The sequence below is a fragment of the Teleopsis dalmanni genome, chromosome 2, assembly GCF_002237135.1.
Source record: "Teleopsis dalmanni isolate 2A chromosome 2, ASM223713v2, whole genome shotgun sequence".
Taxonomy (NCBI): Eukaryota; Metazoa; Arthropoda; class Insecta; order Diptera; family Diopsidae; genus Teleopsis; species Teleopsis dalmanni.
The window spans coordinates 168,200,228-168,223,585 of NC_051847.1; positions in this window are offsets into that span (position 1 = coordinate 168,200,228).

Here is a 23,358-nt window from a genome sequence, read left to right on the forward strand (position 1 = left end):
AAAATAGGTCCACTCCACGTTGAGCACTACCCAGTGCTCTGCCATGTCAGAACCACTTAACTTTTAATACAAAAACAAAAAACTCCAACGAAACGGAAAACTAATTCTAAATCGTATTCGATTCAAGTGTGGCTGGAGTGGCTGGAGTGGAGAGGTAGTTGCTCGCATGGTTAACGTAGCCCACGTCGCTAAAAGCGATTTTGAACGCAAATGGGTGTGAGAGTAGTTGGTCTGCCACATAAAAGCCTACCTTTGCCGTAGTGATGCGAGTGGTGCAAGTGGCATGAGTGCGAAGTCGTATGCTTGATAGGATGCGAAGATAAGCGTTTGCCAATAAAATTGATTTCGCATTTCCTTCGTTGTGGAAAAAATGCCATAAAAACAAGCGCAACAATTTAACTTAAATGGGAAGTACGAGGACTCGTCCAACAATGCCGCGTTGCGTGGAGGTGCCCTGCCGTCGGTTGATGATATAATTTATTCTTGAAGGCTTTCGCCTCTTTTGAGAATTTATTTTATACTTTCACGAAATCTGCGTTTAGTGTTTTGTGACACAATGAAAACTTTTCCAATGTTTGCTGTGCTACTAACTCGAATTTCGTATTTATTTGCCTTGGAGTTTTCACAGAACAAAAAAAAACAAAAAAAAAGTAACAGAAAGAAACTTTATTTGTTTCTCTTTGGGGATTAGTTCTTTTGTGTGTTGTTGTCCCGAAATTTTATTTATCTTTGCATTTGATATGATGTGGAAACTGCTACTACGTTTTACTTCGCCCAGGGTACTTTTTAGTATCTTTTACTATATACTATACTGTACTATATACCATGTGCTTTTTATTCACATTTCATTTTAGTTAGTGGGTGAGTGCCTAAGTATCTGAGTATTTGTGTATCTGTGTGTGTCAGTATCTGTTTGTGTGACTGGGAAACGGTGAATCATTAAAATGATTGCCGTAAAATGCGCTGAAACTAAACGCCTATTTTGTTAAGGAAAAAACTTTCAAATTTTAAATTTAGTTTCCAATTACTTCAACGCTCGTCGACGTGAAGTCTAGGCAGATTTAGATAAATTTATGTTCATTCATTGTGATCCATTTCTAGTTCAAAGGTAAGGCAGTATTTTCTGAAATTTATTAACAAACGTGAGGAAAACATTTGCTGTGTGCCTTGGAGCCACCCGCTCGACCCACACAACAATAAAACTAGAAAGGAAAGGAAGGAATTTATTCCAAATTGACATTCTTTTCAAATTTATTATGCAGTTATTTTGAATAGTTCTTTATTTTATTATATTTTAAATATATTTAAAGCAAAAATAAACTTATTTTTAAAGTATGTGTGTATATAGAATATATCTGTTATAAATTTTATATAACAACATATTTTTTATAAAAACTACTTAAAACCAACTTTTGTTAAATAATAAAAACTTTCTATATCAGCTTTATGAGAGTTTTGTATATATGTTTGCATATATATGTATAGGAATAAGAATAAACAGGGTACTAGCTCCCAAAGGCGCGGAGCACTGCGAGCATGGTTGATCTTTTGTGCTCCACCAGATCCTAACTCTACAAAGACATTCTGCCTTCCGAATGAGAGCCAGAATGGCCTCAGCCGTTGAGGCCAGAATGTCATCTATGTATATACATGTAAATATATATACAAATCTATTATATATATAAATAATAATTATATACATATTATACATCTTCAATAATTGTTCAATTAATTTAAAATTTAATAATAAATAAATAAATGATCAATAAATATAAATTCTAGTAATTATTATAAATTATTTTAAAGTCCATAGTTAATGGATATGTGACGATATCCGAAACCGATGTTTGGTTAAGAATTCATTTGATTAAAAACTAAAATATTTTTTAGATTAAAAATTTTTTCACTAATACCCCCTTTTGTTATTTTTATTCGTTTAACATAATTGGAGTAACATTACCAGAGATATGGGTACCCACATCATTTAATGACAAAGAATGTTTTAACATTTTATATGATCTAATCTTAAGTTAAATAGTTTTACAATAAGACCCTAAAGATATAATGTGCCTCCTTGTTGGGTTCAACGTAGTAAACCCACTTTACCGAGTCTTCAATCGACAATAGATACCCACTTAGGTAATTCGTTCGTTCAGGTATTAGTACCGAGTGAGCTCTCATTCTCTTTCCTATAAAACCTGTAAGTTCCATTAAAGTATTGAAGTATTGAATTGATTGATTATATATTAAAGTGAATAGTATTATGTTTACTTATAATATTTTTACATTATTTAAATATAATATTAAAATAAAAATGATAATCAAAAAGAATATAGTCGACATCAATATCATAAAAAACATTGCTGATATATGTATATATAAATGATATCTATATATATATAAATATAATAATGTATACTATATATATAATAGATATATATATATATAGTATAATATAATAAATGATATACATATGGTTATGTTGAACTGATTGGGTCTGAATAGTCACGTAAAGATAAGCAGGTTTGTACTGATACTAGTTGGATACACACTTAATAATATCGTAGATCAGTTAAATGTTTGTAAATGAGTTCGTTAGTTAACAATGGAAACCATTGCCCTCATTACCTGAATACTAGGTTTTCTGTCCCAAATTTGCATTTCAAGCATTTCAATCACTATTTCAAAGTTTTTCCATCACTATTGCGATCTTTTGATATGAAAATTTTGACATGATATCATACTCAAAGATTTCACACGATTCTGTGAAAAAAACGCACCTGACATATCACTTATTTTAGAAATATGGCGATTCCCGCGATTGTGATCTTCAGAACAGTCCGCTTTTTGTATGTGCATACATAGATACCACATGGCGGGTTTTGGCAATTCTTTAAAGAATATAGTTATTAGCTTCTCCTCTATAGCCACTATGCTTTCCACTTAACAAAAACTGTTAACTTGTGCTATAGTTTTTCATGAACTATTTCTACTTCTACTATTATTGGAAATATAGCTTCTTATTGCTTTATCTTTGGTTTTCTTTTTTCCCTAATATTCTAACAAAAATATTATTGGATACAACTTTTTTTAAAAACGATTTCTTTCCATTTAATATTAAATAGAGCTACGCTGTAATGCTAGTGATAAGTATAAGTGGATTATTATTTTTGGAATAAATTTCCATTTTATGGGAACGAAATTCAATTCATTCTCTTTACTTATCACAATTTTATATTACATAATTAAATTAAGTTAATTATAAATGTAAATATAAATTAAGTGACTAAAACTTATATGTAGGTATATTCAACGTTTTACTCATTAAGAAACATTATAATAAAAATATGTATTTAATAATGTTTGTTAACCTTACAGCTAGTTACGAAAGAACTAACGAGTCGTTTGCCTATGACGCTATCATACAATTTTACTAAGTTAATTAAGTAGCTTAATTAAGTTAATTAACCTATTTCATTTAAGTTAAGTGAGAATTGATTATGTGGCTTCTTTCGATTAAGCCGTTAAAGTAGAGCTGCGGCATTGTTAAGCCCGCTATCATCCTGGTTTACATATGTCTGTAGCCATGTAGAATGCGTTTCTATTTGTCTTTTAATTTAAAACTTATATGTGTACATCAAATAGTGCAATATACATTTTATGTTATTATAATAATGTAATTATATTTTACTATGTTAAAGTAGATTTTAAAGAAAACGATACTATAAAGTGCTCTTAAATATCACTTTCGTTATATGGAATAATTTAGTGGGAGTACTATTACATCAGAAATCTTTGATATATAGAATAAATCTGTTCTCTTGCTGTTTCAATAAATAAATCAGGTAATTTTTATATATATTTCCTCGGCATACGTTAGACCTTTTTATATAGTCTTTCATATAAGTATATATATTTTAAATACATATTTATATATTTACATTTTATATATTTATATTCCTTTATAAATATTCTGCTGTATTCTGCATCAAATATAAAATAAATATTTTAAGTTTAACTAGATACAGTGAAAACTCCATTACTTCAAAATATTTATATGTCTAATAGAGGTGCTTGGTTAAAAAGAGTTTCCATACAAGGCGGGTATCCATTCCCAATCAGTGGTTATGCATTGTTGTGTTTTGTGTCTTGCAAATATTGTTATTTTATTTATAGAAATACCAAATCTTATAATATTTTAAACAGTTTCGAATGATTCTTAAAAACTATAAATCTTCTTAGATTGTATATAAGATATAAACAATGTTTTAGTAAAGTTGCAATTATAAATTATTTATCAATATAATAATACTGCTAACATAACAAGAAATATATTATGTTAAATATGTTTTATAAAAGAAAAATTAGATATTAAATTCAGATATTAAAATTAATCCAGATATTAACATAAAATAATATATATAAAACATTTTCATAAATGTTTTCGTTCCCGTATAGACACCTATTTTTCTATTTAATAATAATTAGTACTGACAAATTTTTTAAATTAATATGCTTATTAATATAAAAAAAAATTAATAATTAATAAAAGGATATGTGTTGTATAATATAATATATACAGTATATAATTTATGTACAATAATTTTTGTTGTATATAATTTAATAATATATTTCTTTATATAATAAAAAATAAATTTATTGTATAAAATTCAACCTAAATGAAAAAATATTTGTGTTTGCCTTAGTTTCGGGTAATAAAATAATTAATTATAATTAAAATGTAGGGAAATTACTTATAAGAAATCAATTTTTCATATAATCTGCTTAGAGCTTCAACTCTATCGGGTATCACTAGGGGTCAATAGGTATATGCGTGGCTTAAAGCCAGCGAGATTAATCCAATCCAACCTAAGGAACTTTTTCAAAAATTCATAATTTTATATTTTATACAAAAACATTTAATAAATAATTTAATTTTCCATTTTAAATATAATTTTTGAAATCATTTTTTGCGACGGCTAAACACTGAAATCTTTAAAAAATATTTTTCATAAAAAAATTAAAAAATACTCCAAATTTAAGTCAAAAAAATTTAGTTTAGTTCACATACACACGCACACACTCATGCACACATATTTGTTTCACACATTGCCATACTAAACAAGCATACGCAAAGCATTCACTCCCTGAAATTCTTGTTCTGTGTTGTTTTTGTTGTTGTTGGGTTTATTGTTTTTGGTTCTTGTGTATTTAATTTAACAGTAGCGGCCATCATTTGTCGGAGTGTGTGGCCATGTTTAAATTTGTTAGTTGTTTCTTGTTAGCAAAGGTGCATTGTTCTGTCTTAACAATTAATAAACAAAAGTTTAGTTCAAATTATTTAATATAAAATATTTATTAAAAGTTTTGTGTAACAAACATTGCTTGCAAGCATTTTCTCAAAAATGTGTGTTAGATTCTTTTGTATTGATTTGAATGCGCAATTTTTTTATTTACTGCTGCTGCGCATAGAACACCGACGGGAGATGAACGACTCGAGAATTGGCAGCGTTCAGTTCGAGGACAGTCAAGAAAATGAACTACGACTGATACAGAAAAATTTACTCAATAATCTCTGCACATGCCCCAAAAGAATCTGTGCTTAGTTCGGTATGCAAGCAAAGAGGCTATCAATTGTGTTCAGTGTGCGTTAGAGTGAAAGAGAAAGATATTGAAATTGTGTGACGCCATGATTTTATTAAAAAGATTTTTTGACATGAGATAGAAATATTATTGATGTGGTATTTATTTAAGTTGGTTGGTTATATGTGACTTCAAGTTTCGCTACAATTTAATTAATTGGAGATTTCGGTTGGTTTGCAAAATGACTGATCCAATAAAATTGATGAGAGATTGTTTCTTTCGAGTAAGTAATTATTGCTTAAAATATATTTTATTGAACAATAATGTAGATATATATGTGATTTAATATATTTTATTTAATTGTAATGTAAAAAAAAGGAAAAAGAATTAAATACTTAGTTTAATTATGGAATATTAAGATGTACTTATACAATAAAAATATGGTATTAGAAGCTCATAAATTTAGGGTGTCCTGCAAACAAATTCAAAGTTCATAGAAAAATATTCAATAGAAAAAAAAATAAACTATTTCTAGTGTAAGATGGTTAGAAATATTGTAGAGAGGATTTGAATCACAAAATCCAGCGTATACTATACAGTCAAATATCTATAATTTAAAGTATCACTTTGCAAAGAAAAGAGACTTATGTATCATTTTGACTTATGGAGACTTCGAGTTAAAGAATTTGTTTCTAATTGTATGTAATTTGTTACACTCTATGGAAGTTTGACTGTAGTATGGGATAGGAATAAACGGGGTACTAGCTCCCGACGGAGCAGAGCACTGCGTCCAGATTGATCTTTTGTGCTGCAACAGACTTTAACCGAACAGAAGTCATTCCGTCTTCCGAATGAAGGCCAAAATGATGTCCGCTGAGGACCTTCTAATGACAGAAGGGGATAGTAGCTCTCCACCCAGTGACCACTTCCTGGCCCTGATCAAGGCTGTCGACACTCCATCTCTTCGAACAGACCTATTTATTAAGGTGATAACGCAGTCTATGGTGACCCATTAAATATGCCACCAGTAATCTCAATTCTGTTCTGCTGAAGGGGGATTGAAGGACTGCTGAAGGACTGCGTCTTGAATTAATCCACTCTATTTTACACCATAATTAACACAAACTATCTCAGCTCAGTCTTCATTCAAAGCATTTAATTTCTCCATATTTTCGATATTCAGTCCCGGACTATACGCATAACCACTAGACCGTTATCGTTATCATCATTGAATCCCATTTTCGATATGATGTTTTGTTTTATTTGAGCCACCAGATATTGATTCTAAGATATAAACAAATATTATATTATTATATTGAAGAGCGTTCAGTTTTGGGAAATTAGAGGATTGTGTTTAAAGCCATTTACTGTTTTTGAAGTGTGAACAGTTAAACATTATTCAATTAAGCTCATTTTCGTAGTTAAGATAGTTTTGAGTATAGAATCTTGTATATAAAATATTATTTTATAACCGAATTAAACATATACCTACTAATTGTACAAATGTATATATTAATTAAGAAAAATTCAAGTTATGCTCTTATTAAGTATATTATATAAAGGATAAATAAAATGTGAAGCTGTGGTTTCACAATCTGTTTAATAAAATAGTAACTAAACAAATTTGCTTAAGTTGGATGAAAATATATATATGTATTTCTTGATTTAAATTAAATATAAAATCTAATAAAATTCTAGTATTTATTTTGCACAACTGCAGTAATTTATCAGTTATCATTCAATATTTTTAATTGGACCACATTTTTCTGCAATGACCAGATTAGACATTGTATATGTAAATAGATGTTACTAACCAACAGTTGATATGATTTTATAAATAAAAAATATATTGATATAAAAATAGTAATTGCTGCAATTGTGAAGGAATTTAACCAGTTTCTGTCATCCCTTGGAAAATTATATGTATTACGTAGTAGTAGGCTGCCTTGCGGGAAGAGTGTTATGTGCTGCATAGGTCCTTTTATGAGTTCTTTGATTCAACTTTTGCCGTCTGTATCTGCGCTTTTTTTAAGTAGAATCACTACAATTAAAATAATAAGTTAAGTCTGTCGATGTGACCTCATTAAAGATGGGGTCTTTAACATGACTCCATCTTGGGATGGGAGAGTAAAGAAGAAATGATCCCATCTCTCCCTCTTTCTGAATAGACATAACATAGACTTCCGTACAGATCCATTACTATGTCTCTCAGCAGGTAACCCGCAGTGTGACCTCATTAAAGGTTGCTCTCTCAATTGCCGTAGTATGAGATCCAAAAGGGTTGATTACTACGTGTTTAGCTACGTAACTTAGAGTACACAAGATGTGCGATGAAGACATGAGAATTCAAATTGATCACAGAGCATAGTGTAAGTCTCATACCATGATCACAGAGGTCCATGGCCACTACGAAATGTGTTGATTTTAATTAATTACTATAAAAAATTAAGTAAAATTAACCTTTTTAACCTTTTTTAAGTGTAAATAAAGGCATTCAATTGAAATGAGTAATAATAAAAATAATATAGTTGGTTAATATTACAATTTATTATAACTTATAAGAATTTTTTTTTTTTATTTGTTCCAAAGTGTTGATTTCTATTTTGTAAATACGTTTACTGATTTCTATATCATTTTATATATTGTTAATTTATTTTACATTATCTAATTCTATTTATATCAATTTATTTCTCATTTCTTGATTTAATTTAATTTTTTTTAATTAATATTATTTTATTTTTAACTTCGTTATTTTGTTTTATATATACATTTCATTCTTTTCAATTCTTTTGTAGTAATTTTGACCAATATTTTATTTTTTGTGTTAATTTATTTTATTTTATTTTTTATAATTTTTTTATTTTCATTATTTTATTAATTTTAATTTGTTTCCTTTATAGTTTTATGTTACCATTGAATTTCACTTTATACTTATATTAATTGTAATATATATGTTTTCCATTATAATATAATAATAACTTATAATAACTTATAATAAACTTTATAATTTTTTATTATTTATATATTTTATTAATTTAATTTAAATAGGTTAGAATAATTTAAAATAATTTTGATAAATTTAAGTTCCTAAACATTATATTTAATTTTATTTATTTTACTTTACTTTTTATTATATTAATAAATTTTTGCTATTAATTTTTGTTTTTTTTATTTATTTGTATTCGTTTTAATAAATTATACATTTAATGCCATTTGTTTCATTCAATTATTTTTCTTATTAATTATTTAATTAAATTATCAAATTAAAATAATTTTTATTTTATATTGGTTTTAATTATAAAAGACAAAACATTTTTCCAAAACTCATTTAATGTTTTTTCCTTTAAAAATGCTTTCAGTAAAATTTTTATAAGAAATTTATACCCTCCAGCTTCCTTCCTCATTCAACTACCTTATCCACTTTTTTGAAAAGAATATAATTCTGGACGTTACCCTAGACACAAACCGGATATTATAAGTTAATTCAATTCTAACTCCAGTTACTGTCGCCGGTTGTAGGCAATGACTGCAGATACTATTTAAATTCCATATAAGAAATTCTATCAGAATTTTTATTCTCTTTTTACTAATAGAACGCAAATTTATTTAAAAGAATTTTTGATTTTTTTTTAATATATTTTAAAAATTAAAAATACTATTATCTTTTAAAAATGCATTTATTTTGCTAGCTTCACAAAGTTTCTCTTTTCCATTGAAACTGTCTGTTCTCCTCACTCACACATCAAAACTGACTCTTTTGTTTCTTGTGCTTGTGTGAGTTTGTGTGCTCTTAAACTTTCGCTCTTAAATATGTTGCATGCGATAGTGTTAGTGCATTACTCTTTACTTATTTTGTTCGCTCTTAAAGCACACCTGTTTCTCAATTCGTTGCTCTTGTGTTTCGCGCCTAATTTTTTATTACGTCAAGAATATTTTGTTGCATTGTTTTGTTTGGACAGGTTCGGCGTAGTTTGTACTTTTGCTTTTGCCTTTTGTTTTGCCTTTTATTCAGTTTTTTATTTTGCACTTTGCAGAAATGCTCAATGCGTCGTCGTCGATTTGTTGCATTTCACTTATTCACGCTAGTCTCAACGTATTTCGGATTCTGATAAGGGTTGTTCCTTGCCTGCGGTAAGAGGCATTGCACATTCCAAATTCTAAGCAGAATTTTTTGTTGCACTGCATTACCATTTCGTATCGGAATTTTTTTTATTCGAATTGCAACACAAATTTAATTTTTTTCTGAAATTTTTATTGGTTTAATGTTTTCAAATGAGAATATACTTTATTTTTTTTTTTGTAATTATTTTTTATTAAGAACAATATATTTGCTGCGGTGCAAGTGGGTGTTTTCTTTGGAAGCTAATATTTTTAATAATAATTATTATTAAACTTTGTCAGGTATGTGTCAAAAATATTAAAAAAATTAAATAATAATAAAAAAGTATTTATTTATTTTTTTCAACTAGAAATTCTTTTAAAATAAAACATACCTACGCTGTCCACGGGGTACAGTCTGGCTTAGTACATTTATATGGACATTGCTTGAATGCAAATTAAAAAGAATATTTTTTTTATTTATAAAAAAAATAATTATTAGTTGTAATATAACGCTTGGATGTATTTCGAATATTGTGCCGAATGTGATTTTGGGTACAAATGTACCCCAAGTATGGTTTAGGTTTCAATACAACTTTTACGATATATAAAGCATACAAGTTTTAATATTAATAAAAAATTTATATTTATTTAGCATATTATCATTATCGTATTCATCATTATTCTCAACATCATCATCATCATCAAAATAATCATTTTTATCATTATCCTTATCATCATTACCATAATCGCTTCTATTGCAATCATTATTATCATTATCCTTATCTTCATTACCATAAACTTTTTTATCATAATCATTATTAACATCATAATAATCATCATTATCATTATAATAACCATAATCATCATTATCAACGTCATCATCATCTCCGAAGAAGGAGTGTTTTAGTTCGTATACTACGTAATACTATGTTACGGAATTGTATATACTATTCCGACGACGGTCGGGTTGACAGTGCATAACATATTGAACCTCCTCATCATTAAAAAAAAAAATTCATCATCATTATTATAAAAGATCTAATATGGTAACAGCACTCCCGTGTTAGCCAAGATCCCATTCGAAACGTGGCTACCACCGAGAGGCAACGGATTATTATATATCGAGAGTGTTATTAGACGTGATATTTTAATTTATTTATTTTTTAAATTTTTAATTTATATTCATTATATTGTCATATTTAAAATACACGCCCTTTAATCGTTTTATTTATAATCGCTATTCCTAAGGGTGTATTGAGAACAAAGAGGTTTGTTGACTTTAACATATCAATTAATTGCAATAAAATTTAATTTTATTAAATATTTAATATTAATATTTAAGGTTATAACGAAATCTATAAAAATAAAGATATTTATGGGTTCTTCTCGTACATTTTAGTATTTTTAGCTTTTTGATTAAAAATAAAGTTCCATATAAATATAAAGATATATATTGTATTTAAACTCAATAAGAAAAATTAAATTTGTTTTTTAAGTGAAATGCAAAAACAATACATTAATTCTAACCAGTTCTACCTACCTACAAACCTAATTTGCAAGAAATATTTAATTAAATTCTAATCAATATCAAATATCAAAATAAAATATTTATTTTCATTTATAGTATCAAATTTCATTTGAAAAAATAAATTAATATTTCTTCAAATTATATTTTGGACATATATATATGTATATATGGATTGTTTATGGATTTGTATATAATAAAAAAAGTCATATAATGTAATCTGAATCGTATTTAATTGCAAGAAATGAAAGCTTTTCTTGTCCATCTATAATTATCTAATAATATATAATATCTATAATTATAGTATCTATAATCGAGTCATATAATTAATTGTTGCATATAATATATATCTGTATAAAATCCTTTAACTCCTAGGAAGAGCTTAAGGTCGCTTGATATAGTTCTATAATATATTATAGTTCTATTATAGGAATTAGAGTGTATTTTTATTAGTCTATTAATATTAGTATTAACGGTAATTACAGTAGTTATTAGTATTAACAGTAATTACAGTAGTTATTAGTAATAACAGTACTCATAATTTCAGCCCCCCAAGAATAGAGATTCAATCCTTTATAAACAAAATTGTCTGAAATCATTCCACGTATTTTTTGCTGGAACCCTTCTTCGTGGAAGATAAACCTAAGAAATCATGTCATAGTAGAAAGGACTGAACTTGATTAATTCTCTTTTGAGGATTGAAAGTGTATAAAATTATTTTATTCTTCTTTAATATTCATTTGAGGACTAAAGCCCTTCAAATTATTATTACGTGTTTTACTAAAACAAAAACATCTATTGAAGAGTTGCAAGAAGCAAGGGCTTTTGGTTTACAACCCCATCCTAAAATACTCTGAACCAGTTAGACTAGATAAAATTGTTGTGTTTATCTCAATTAAAGCCTTTATTTAAACCCTGTAATAAGTCTCTGTATACTCTCGTATATTTAACCTCTATATTCCACATGGAGACAATAAATAAGTCAATAAATTTATGGATTGTCGAACTTGGTTAAATTTTAACACAAAAGTTAGAAAAAATATTACGACTTTATTTGACTGAATATAAAAAAAACTTACTGATATAACTAATTTGATTTGGAATAAAACTCCGTTCTAAAGTATTTCTTAATGACGAATATGTTTTTCAACTGACCTTCCTCAGCGTCATAAGCAACATTCGATTGCAAGTTGTTTATTTACAATACTTAACGGCGAATGTCCCCACAGATACAAGTATCTTTTAGATGCAAAGAGTAGCAATAAAAAAAGATATAAATCGCTGCACAGTAGCCAGTCTGACTTTTGAACAAAAGAATTATTCATCTTGTTTAGAACCACTGAAGTGAGTATCTTTTTTTTCTGTTCTTTTTTTTTTCATTGCAAATTTGTCAAAGTAAGCAACTTTCGGAGCAACGAATTCCGTAACAGCAACGAAAATTTTAATGAAAATAGAAAAGATGAGATACATTTTTGAGAGTCAAAATAAATAAACAAATTTTTTATTTTTAAATATAGAATCTGTGTTGCATGTTGCTTTGTTGTTTAATAAAAAAAAATAACAAAAACAATGAGAAGAACTGAAATGTTTTCAATTGAAAAGGAAACATTTATGAGGGCGAAATATTTGTGAGAGCCAAACGACCTAGAAATTTATTGATATTTACATGTTTCACTTAAAATTTTTTTTGTTTATATTTACTGCAGTGATATTATACAATATATAGTATATATATTTATAATATATAAGAATATATATACACATTTTCCAAACATTCACATTTTTTATAAACAAAATGTTTCAATCGATTTTATTTTTTGCCGGTTATATTTATATATAAAGTATACTTAGGATATTAGTTTGTTTATTAAAGAATTGTTTTTTTGAATGAAATATTTTTAAATTTATTAATTTTAAATATTTTCAAAATTTTTATAAATAAAACCAGCAATTGAAATAATATGCATTTGCTTAAAAATATTGGATTGAATATATGAATAGTAATTACAATAGTCTAATAATGGATACAGTGTCACGACATCTAAAGTTTGAGTCCGTAGAATTTTGATGTATTGGTATTTCTATATTAATTTTTATGATTGTAATGATTTTAATTAGATATTGATATTAACTTTCATCAATGAAGTTGTTGTAATTCAGTTTCATAATTCATCTTTAAGTATCTGCATTAATTTAGTATACACATTATGGTTTGTATATTAAATATTTAGTACATTTTATATTAAATAATTATATTATATAAATAATTTAATAATTAAATTATAAATTATTATATTAAATATTTTACATATTAAATATTTGATATATACATAACTTCTCTATATATAATAATTAATTATAATTAATTTATTTCAAAAAATTAAAGAAGACAGAAGACCTTCACATTTTTGTAAAATACTCCATTAATTGTCAAACAATAGAATATATTAAATTTCATTAAAAGGAAAGAAGATCTTCACATTTTTGTATAACACTCCATGCATTTTATTTTCTGCCTCATATTTGTGTACTCTAAGAGGACATATGCCCCTTATAATTTTGTACTTCAACCACTAAGTTATTACGAATGATTTATGTGTCAGGTTCCTCTACTGAGAGCTATAGAGTGGATAATTAAATAGATATTTTTTAAACACCCTCAAATAATCCATTAATACTTATGTGGCATTTGGGAAGTGATTATGGAACATTGATTTAAAAAAAAATAATTTGTTATATACATTTAATAAAAAAAATGAAAATAAATAGAAACGAATTACTAAATATTTATATAAAAATATATTTATTTTATTATGTTTAAAGTTCAAAGTTCGGTATATAATATATATATATATATATATATATATATATACAAATATTATATTTGGTCTATAGGATCAGCCCAAGGATTCTCTTGAGGCGAACAAAAATGGTTTTGAAATTTTCCCACCATTAGTTCCTCCTATATTAGAAATGGACTTTTTGTCGTAGCGCCTTAAAGGACCGAAGACGACCTATTGCTCTTACTACTACTCCTACTACGACTATTTCTGCCAAAAACATTTACGTTATTTTGTTAGGCAGATATTAATGGGGAATTCAACTCATTTAAATTGGTTTATGTTCAAGTAATGTCATGTGGACCATATAATTTAGTATTTTCTGTCAATATTTGGTACCATTGAATAACTTTTTTAGTTTGTATATTTCTTTCTATTACATTCTCAAAGAAATAATATCATAGAGGTCAGAGAAGATGTTCAACATATACTCAAGTATTTGCATAATGTTCCTAGTGATAACCTCCTAAACCAAGCTTGTCTGCTTTAAAGTGCATCCACACCAAAGTGAACGCTTGCGAACAAATAAACATTCGCAGGTAATCGTACCTGAAAAACTTTGGTGTGGATGTACCTTTACAGTTGCCGAAAATCTTCGTCCAATCAGGAAACCAGAGTAGAGGAAATGCTAATTCTTATTGAGAGAATAGAGAAAGAATGTCATCTCATTGAGAGAATTGAAGGAGAATGACATCTCATTGAGAGAGATGTAGCAGCCAAAAATTAACTTGGATATAAATTTGACAGAATTCATGCACTTTAAAGTACACTTTAAAGTATCTAATAGTACGTATATATTATATTATATACTTCCAGCGAAGCTATAGCTTCCTAAATATCATCTTAACTTGACAAGAAAGACTATAAAAATAGATTTATTCAGTCCCAAAAAAAACTCCACTGCCTGCAACATTAATTATTTTAGAGCCGTCAGTGAAAATGTGTCCAAACCTCTTGACAGCCAGATGTCGCTAGTTGGAAATTTGACAGTTTAAACAATAAGTTTAAACAATACTGAAATCAAATTTTTGAGTACACGTTTTCCGTATTCATTGTTTAAAGATATCGTACATATATGTAATCATAATATCTGAAGCTGAAAAGATACTAAATAATACGACAAATTTAATATTAAATTATACAATTAGTATAAAAATTTAAAAACGTTTTTTTTCACAAAATTATTAACAGATGCTATCTGTAACAAAAATTAGCAAACGTTTAACACAAATTAAACTAATGGAAATAATGTATCTCATTTGTCGTCTGCGAAAGGCAATAGAAAAAAATCAGTCTGTTTACCTTAAAAAGATTTTAAACTGACGCGATGGTCGTTTTCTTTGGCCACTGAACATAAAATTACTGTTTTACGACTCTGCCTGAGCCATAAAAATATCAATTAGTGTCAAAAGAGTTGACACTTGTGCGTATGGATGTATGGACGTATAGAAGTGTGGCTGAGAAGTAAGCCAAGTATAAGACAGGCACTCTTGCCTTGCCAAAGTCGATAGCCTGAAGCATTATGAGAATTGCGGATGCGACACTTTATAACGGCGCACATTAACAGGATAGTGTGAAGTGCTAAAGTAGTACGTGTGGCATGGCAATGTATCTAATAAAAAATATATAATCAATATAATCGAAAAAGAAAAAAAAAGTTGTTGTCTAACTAACGTCTAATGTCTTTTATAGGGCCTATAAATTTCAATAGGTTTACACATTTTTTTTTAACAGAAAATCAATTGAATTTTTATTGAAGAATAAAATGGCTGCTGGAAACATGACTTCCTTCGCCCGTCATAATAAAAATTTTGATTATTGCCCGTCTCCTCATATCTTATAGTTTTATATCTGAACTCATTTGCATACACATTCAGTAAAGTTACTGAATGCAATTCTACTGAATGGAGGACATATAAGGCTTCTGATTTTAATAAAATATAAATAAATCAGCATTTGTCATGTACGACAAATGTAATTTATTTTATTCAATTAAATGCAAATTGTGTAATGTGTAATGTGTGTAAATATTTTATTGCCGCCGCCATTGCATTCTGAGCATTTCAGTTATTCAATCCGCCTACCGAATGGCGTCATAAAAACCGCTGCCACAATGTCAAAAATATCGTAAAGATGCATTTTGCATATGCAAGTTGTAAACATTGCACTTGAAATCGGTGAGAAGCAATGAAAATATTTTGTGATATTTTTTATTCAAAAACAATCACGAGTGGAGTGCGTCCAAAGTGTGTTTATGGTGAAGTCGAAATGGTGCCGATGATTACTGCTCCATGCCAGAAATATTTCAACTTTAAATCTGCTGCTCACTTTTGAGTTAAACAGATTGATTGCAATGCACTATGCGAATGTATCTGAAATACTAAAAAGTAACAGAAAAAGAAATAGAATTCAATGAAAAATGTTTGTAAATAAATAAAACTTAGGTGAGTCCGTGTTTCACTGCGAGACCTCATGAAGGTCTCGGGATGTCCGCCATAGCTGCTTATGTTGGCAAAGTCATGTTAATACTTAAAAAAAACATTATTGTAAACAAAAGATACAAAAAAAGTTGAAATTCGAAATCAAAATCAAAAACCGAATAGAGTGTTGATTGACACTATCCGGTGCAGCGAGCAAATCATAATAGAATTTAAATCCTCTTTAGTTTCAATGAAGACTGTAAGTTTAAATTATGCCACATTTTTATCTCAACACAAATGGATAACTAAATTTACATATACTCCATATACATCTCATATTTTTGTTATATGCATAAGTAAAATCACACTAGTAAATAAGATACTTTTAAAATCCATCCCAAATCTTCCTTACTTTTTCTATTTCATTGATAATTATAAGTTATTCATTATAGGATTTATTATGTGTTATTATACACTATGACTCAGCGGATTGTTACGCTTTTTATGAACATGAGCACCTTTGACGGTTTGTATTGTTTTATCTGTTGGTGGAGGCAACAAATCTGGCCTCTCCTACTTTCCAAATAGATGTCAACATTCTTTGACTGCATGCGATTTACAAAAATAAAACACATGGAAATTCGAAAATAAAATCGTATAGCGAAATTAAAATATATTTCAAGAGTTGGGTGCTCTGCGAGTAAAAAATTAGTATTGCCACAAATAAAACTATGTTTCTATACAAAAAGTGCAGTTTAAAAGGTTTCTAATTCACATAATCCAGCACCATAAAGAGAGCAAATCGAGAAAAATGGTGATAAAGGGAGTAAATCTACTGCTATTCCCTTTGGGGTAATCACAGAAAATGTTCACAAAATACTTACTGTGTATTGAAAAGCTCACTTAGTTGATATATCCGCTCATAGTGTCCCAACAGAAATCTACTAAGAATTTCGATATCCTCTCTGCTCAGGCCAAAGAGTCTATTTCAGACTGCTTTGAATGTGCTGATTAATTGATTAGTCTGTCTTTAGTCTACGCAGCTCTTCCGGCTTTTAACTCAAGGCTCCTTTCAAGTTCTGATTTCTTGATCCTCTCGCTAGATCACACATTGCGACAGATTCAATTAGGTGATATTGGGACTGTTTGGGGAAACAGAAAATATAATATACTATATATATATTATAGTATATATATTGTATATATATAGTATAGTAGGAATATATAATAAACAGGAATTTGAGATATATTATATATGTGTATAAATGACATACATATAATTTAATGCTTTACTTGTATTTATTTTTAATTTGTACTTATTCATATCTATTTAATTGATTTTAATTTTAATTAATTGAGTTTTTTTGTTGGCGATACAGTTGTTTCAGGTACTGCCAAATAGCCATCATCAGTGAGTGATATTGGAATTATTTCCCATATTTTTTAAATATAATTATAATATATAATTTCAATATATCTACTATGATTGTATTCTAATATAATATACCAAGAGAATTTCCTAATAAAACGGTCACATCAAATTAACAAAACTCAATACTAGTACGGCTATTTAAAGTAGGGTTCGAATAGAAATAAAAAGACAACAACAAAAATTTTTAGCTAATTTATTGAAATTTGGCTGACTTTACAATGCTGTTTCGAATAATTACATACAATAGCAAATACAATAGTTTCTATTAAGTAACATTACCGTCATAACTGTTGGTTAATTACAATTTTCAAGTATTTTCCATTATAAATTCCATAAATTTTTTTAAAATTTATTTATACATATTTGTTAGTTTATTTATATATTTTTATTTTATTTATTTAAAAATAATTATTTTAATTTAAATTTTTTTAATTTAATTTAATTTAAAATATATTTAATTTGTTATTAAATTTTTAAATATTTTTTAAGACACTTTTAAAATTTATTTCTAATAATTTTCTATATGTTTAATATATTATTTATTTTAAAATTAATTATTCTAATTAAAATTTTTTTAATTTACTTTAAAGTATTTATAAAATTTTTTAAATGTTTAAAATTGTTTCAAGATTTTTTAAAAATTTATTTTTAATTTTTTCTATATGTTTAAATTTTTTACATATACATTTTTATTTTATTTTAGATTATTTTATTTTATCTTATTTTATTTAATTTTATATATATTTTTTTAATTATATTAAAAGCGTTTGTATCTCACACTAATATAATTAAGAGTTTTATCTCATTGGGTATTCGAAAAATGAAAATGTCATTGTGTTAAAGTTCAATCTTGTATCCAAACTATAATTTAGTTTTTTGTTGTTTTTGTTTTTTTGTGGACCTGATATTCTGATATTCATAGTGAGCTTCGTTTGGTGTTTGGTTCAATTTAGTTTAGTTTTGTATGGCTTTTGTCATGCCACATTAGATGGCATGTTCCGGTGTTGTGTTTTTTACTGTAATTTATTTTTATATATACGTTTTGTTATTCCTACTTCATTTTATTTTGTTTTATTTTATTTGGTTTCATTATTTGCTTTTTCATTTGTCCGTTTCGGTTTATAAGACAAACAAAAAACAACAACAACGACAGCAGCAGCAACAACAACAACAACAACAACAAGCAACTCACATTACTTACAACAAAACTTTCCAAAGTTCAAAATCTCAACATTTCTTCTTATCGAAGCCCAACATGCTTACGACTTGTTTTACAGAAATCGAGAACAAAAACAACAAACAAAAGGCGGAGACATGAGAAACTCAAGGTATCGTATACATTACATTTACAGCACGAAGCTTCGGTGGCCCTCTTTGTCCTCACCTTTTCCCTTAATGCCATTCTTTGCCTGACTGCCACTGCTCCTTTTACATTTAAATTCGTTTCGCTGCTGGTCTCTGCGCTTTCGAGTAGAATTATTTGAATTACTTTCCGCTTGAGTGTAGCGTAAACTCAACTTGAATTTCGAGTGGCACGGGGACAAGGCACAAGGCAGAAGGCAAAAAGGTTCCTTTAAACGTTTTCACTCTTTATACCTTGCCGCTCGCATGTTAGTTTTAATCTTTTTTAATGTCTTCGTTTAAGTCGAAAGTTAAAATTAAGCTTTAATTAAATAAACACAAACGTCAAGGTGGTCTTTGGCTTTAATTTTTTTACAGAATTAACGAATTCAAGTTGTCAACAAGCGGCTTTGCATTTGCACCCGAGCGAAATTATTGTTGCGAAGTCACATCAGTTGTTCTGGTGTTCCCTTACTTTATTAGGACAATAATACGTAAATAAAATTAATAATTAAAATTATTAAAATTTTATTAAAAATATAATTAAATAAAATATTTCATTATTGCTAGAAATGGTTTAGGTAAGGGTATATAAGGTACACAGGTGTGAAAAAGATTTTGTGACGATTATCCTAAACTGTAGTTGCTCATAATAGAGAGAGCAATAGAGAGCAAGATACTCTCTTTTTCTCGTAACATTCCAATTATACGATAATAATAAAACACTATAATTATTAAAATATATATAACTTTAATTATATATTACATATATTATATATACAATACAATATTTATATACATAATATATAATACAATATATTATATAAATACATACTTACCCACTTACTTACGTGAGCCGTTCTTGGCCGCGTTGAGTAGCTTCAGTCAGCCCGATTTATTGCTTGCTGTCGCCAGTTATTAGTATGCAGCGCTCCCAAATAGTTTGTCACCCGGTCCTTCCACCGAAGATGCGGACGTCCTCTACCGCGTTTTGCAGCTGCGGGTACCGAATCCAACACTTTACTAGCCGGAGCATTTTCTTCCATTTGCACGACTTGACCAAGCCAGTGAAGTCCTTGAATTTTTTATGCACTTAACTATGTCAGTGTCGCGGTATAGCTCATACAGCTCCTCATGCCATCTAACTCCATACACGAGCCAACAAATAATGCACCATAAATCTTTCGAAGAATTTTTCTTTCGAATGCTTCTAACGCCTTTTCATCACTGTTGGTAATTGCCCAAGCTTCTTCAGCATACAACAGGACAGACCTGATAAGAGACTAGTAGAACGTGATCGAGAGAGTGCTTTATTTCTCAATTGCTTATTTAGTCCCAAGTAACATCTGTTGGCAAGAGTGATTCTTTGAATCTTGAATTGAATCTCTAGGCTGACAACATTTTTGGTGTTTAAGCTGGTTTCTAAATAAACAAAGTCTTTCACAACTTCGAACCTTTAATTGTCAACAGTGACGTGGGTCCCAAGACGTTCAGGAGATTTGTTTGTTGACAGAAAGTACTTTGTCTTGTTCTCATTTACCACAAGACCCATTTGCTTTGCTTGTTTTTCTAAGTTGGAAATATAAATACATAAATTATAAAAATAAATACATAATTAACTTTAATTATTATACAAATGTGATATAACTATAAGATATATAAAAGCATTTTAAAGTCGTAGGTGGAGCAGCAATTACGGATATTATTAAACCTCGTTTAAAAGGAATCCTGGGTTGTTTCGTATTTTATTTTTGTCCTTCTGATCTGATGCGCGCAAATAATATCGATTTTAAATACAGTTTCTCCAATGACGATCTTATCTTATTTTTAATAGTTGCTCAGAACCACGTTCTTACGTTTTTCTATTTCCAGCAAATTTCTTTTAAAATAATCGAATAACCAATGTACAAAGATTTCCATATCTAATATTTCATATAAAATTGGCACAGAAATGAATTAGAAGACACACTAATGTCTTCTAATTCTGTAAGAATGCCAACTGCATTTTTCTCTATAAGTGAATTCGATTCCATATGCCCCACAGCTCGGGCGCCATTCTTTCATTGCTGCCAAATTAATGTAAATTAAATGGAATAAATGTGCCATGCAGTTTGACTTAATGAAGAAATTTTAAAAGCAAATGCACTTTCGTCATTAAAGTCAATATATTTTTGCATTACTTAGAATTAAAAAAATATCAGCAAGTGAAATGTAAACGTATCTGTAATTTATTAGTTAAGTGCTTGAACGAAAAAAATGGTTCCAATATATTGGCTCATTACCATCAGAGCGGAAAGCGACGATGGTTGATGGCTGCGAAGTGCAATGGAAAAAAGAAAGCGAAGCAATAATGCATCAGCAATGCGAAATAACATTTGCCAATGTGAAGTTCCAACACAGCAAGAGACAAGATGCAGAAAAATATCTTATACCTAACAGTGAGATACACTTCACTAAGGATTTTTTTTACAAATAATAAATAATCTTCATATAATAAATGATAGTATTCTAAAAAAGTTAATTGACACTGCTTTTATGTACTTACTTTTATTTACTATGAATTTCCTTACTAATTATTATAATATACATGTATATATGTGACTATATATACTTATATATACATGTTACTGTATATCCTCAATCATCCTCAATCATATTTTTAAAGTAAATTTCATTAATCTGACAATGATATTAATTTCAAAAAGTGTGAATGAAAATAATTCCTTTTCAATATAATTTAATATTATGGAATTCAGATAAAAAATTTGAAATTATAACATTAACGTTATGCGTTAAATAATAATTTTTAAGCGGGCTAATTGGTCATTTAGTCATGCACTAAATATATTATTGTACATTAAGGTTTCAATTAAATTGAAAAATAACAAATTTATATATCTGATTGAACTATTTTACTTACATGCGCACATACATACAGAAGAACATAACCAGGGACCATATCTTCTTAATGACAATAATAAAAAGTTTTAATTCTCATTTATGGCTGACCCGGATTATACATTTAAAACAGAATAAAATAAAATAAAATAAAATAAAATAAAATAAAATAAAATAAAATAAAAAAAAATTAAATTTAATAAAATAAAACACAATAAAATAAATTTAAACAAAAACAAAAAATAATAAAACTCAAAAACTTTAAATAAAATAAAATTTAAAATAAAATAAAATAAAATAAAATAAAATAAAATAAAATAAAATAAAATAAAGTAAATTAAATAAAATTAAATAAACTAAAATAAAATAAAATAAAATTTAATAAACTTGAAAAAAAACGAAATTAACTACATCAAAAAAAATTAATTAAAAATAAATAAAACTAAACAAAATTAAAAAACATCAAATAGAATATAATATAAAATAAAATAAATAAAATAAACAAATTTTAATTGAAGTCAATCTCAACAATGTCTAAATTAAATTTAGCTAATAGACAATCAATGCCCCGATATAGAACTATACGAGTCTTTGCCATAAGTGCCTAGTTTATAATAAATATAAAATGGTAAAACAAATGAATCTAAAAGTATCTGAATAAAAGCCACATAATAAAGGAAAAATTACAAACTAAAAAAACGCTTTAAATAATTCTTTAATAATTGTAAGATGTCTTCTTTTTCACCTTACAGTCCGTAGTAGTCTTAAGACTGGTTCCAAGTAAATGTGTTTTATTTTTTCATTCTCACAATATGTTTTCCCAATTACACACTCCTTTTCTCTCTTAGCCTTTGTCAACCAAGCCAAATAAGTATTTGCAGATGACTTCCTTGTAACTTAAGGTGCTTAGAGAAGGTCTATTGTATGTGCATATGATATCTTGCTTAAACGGAGACTTAAATAAATCATCATACTTTGATTCTCTTCTATATAGTCAAGTTTCTTATTACGCCGGCTTTTGCATAATTGATCCATAATAGTTCTGAGTCATACATATTTCTAAATATGTATATACATTACCTTATCTTATAGTCTTTCTTCTATATAGACAAATTTGTAATTATGCCGGATTTTATATAATTCAATAGCACTGGGTCATAATTTTCTTGAAATATTTTTTCTTCATATACCGAAAATCGGTATCTTTTGTACAGCATA